The sequence below is a fragment of the Procambarus clarkii genome, chromosome 10 (genome assembly GCF_040958095.1).
Source record: "Procambarus clarkii isolate CNS0578487 chromosome 10, FALCON_Pclarkii_2.0, whole genome shotgun sequence".
NCBI lineage: Eukaryota > Metazoa > Arthropoda > Malacostraca > Decapoda > Cambaridae > Procambarus > Procambarus clarkii.
This window is the reverse complement of record NC_091159.1, coordinates 16912337-16914379: the sequence shown is the minus strand read 5'-3', so window position 1 is coordinate 16914379 and position 2043 is coordinate 16912337.

Here is a 2043-nt window from a genome sequence, read left to right as displayed (position 1 = left end):
GAAGCTTTTTGATCACTGTATACCGCCTATGTGAGGCCAGACTTAGAGTATGCCGCCCCATCCTGGAGCCCCATCTTATAAAAATCACATAAGATCGAAAAAAGTGAAGTTGTTTGTAACGAGACTCGTCCCAGAGCTGTGAGGGATGAAGTACGAAGAGAGACTGAAGGAACTAAACCTGACGATGTTAGAGAGAAGAGAGAGAGGGGACTTGATACAGACGTATAAAATACTTAGAGGGACTGACAGAGTGGAAACATATGAAATGATACACTGAACACCAACAGAACAAGGGAACACGGATGAAAGCTTGAGACTCAGATGTGTCACAGAGTTGTAAGAAAGTTTTCTTTTAGCGTAAGGGTTGTGAGTAAATGGAATGACCTAAAGGAGCAGGTTGTTGAGGCTAACTCCATTCATAACTTTAAAAGTAGGCATGATAAGGAAATAGGTCAGGAATCATTGCATTAGACAACCAGTGGCTAGAAAAGGGGTCCAAGACCTAGAGCTCGATCCAACAAGCACAAATAGGCGAGTACACACACACGCACAAAGACGCCCTCACACCTCAGTGTGTGCGCATATTACCTGTATAAATTAGATCATTGACGTTCATTGTGAAACAGTTACCAAACATTAACCAGTCCTTCACCTCCCAACCGTCGCTTGTCCTGTGTTATGTTACACTATAATATGAGAGTATTTGAGTGCAGTTCTCCACTCAGCCATAAACACCATTTCTCACTCTGGTAGCCAGCGTCGGGGGACTCAAAGGACGTAATATCCACAGCATCACAAAAGCCCTCCTGCACCCAAGGGAATATTGCACCAGGCAACATATTCCCCAGAGCAATAGAACCAAAAGTCTTGCTTTTTTATAATAGTTTATAACGTCGACGCCCAGCAGGTAATTACCTGGGATCATCACAGTCGAGTGTGCAAAACAAAGAAGTGAATACGAGAGTAAACTAATATAGTTGATATAGTGTTTTATACTGTTTTGATTACTGCTTGGGGTAGGTTAATGAATTAAAGAGACAATGCTGACACAGGTAATTAGAGAATGCCAGACACACACACACACTCCATATGTATGATATACATTATACACAACTTACCAGTCATGTGTCCCAGTGTTTATTGATCAAGCACTTCATAGAAATTACTAAGAAAATGCAAACAGGAAATGCCATATATTTCAGGCATATAATATATCATACGATCGTGGGGGTCTACTTCACCAGAATCTAACAAGGTTACATAAGAGTCAACTCATTTCACACGACGTTTCGGTCCGTCCTGGACCATTCTCAAGTCGATTGTGATCTCACAATCGACTTGAGAACGGACCGAAACGTCGTCGTCCCTTCACCTTCTAGTGTGTGTGGTCTGGTCAACATACTTTAGCCACGTCATTGTGACTCATCGCCTGCTTATTTCACACACATCACTTTGGCCATTGGTTTAGTTTGGCCTAGTGCAAACGTATGGTAAGGCCATACATCATGGTTGTGTTGTTGGTAATGCGTTTTGTGCCTATAGAAACGATAGCAAGAAGTCTTCCGACGATAGTATCTGTAACATAGAGCTTTGCGACGATGGTATCTGTTCCATAGAGCCTTGCGACGATGGTAACTGTAGCTAGCATAGAGCCTTGCGATGATGGTAACTGTAGCTAGCATAGAGCCTTGCGACGATGGTAACTGTAGCTAGCATAAAGCCTTGCGATGATGGTAACTGTAGCTAGCATAGAGCCTTGCGATGATGGTAACTGTAGCTAGCATAGAGCCTTGCGATGATGGTAACTGTAGCTAGCATAGTGCCTTGCGATGATGGGAGCTGTAGCATAGAGCCTTGCGATGATGGTAACTGCGGCATAGAGCCTTGAGACGATAGGAACTGTACCATAGAGCCTTGCGACGATAGTAACTATTACCATAGAGCCTTGCGACGATGGTAACTGTAGCATAGAGCCTCACGACGATAGTAAATATAGCATAGAGCCTTGCGACGATAGGAACTGTAGCATAGAGCCTTGCGACG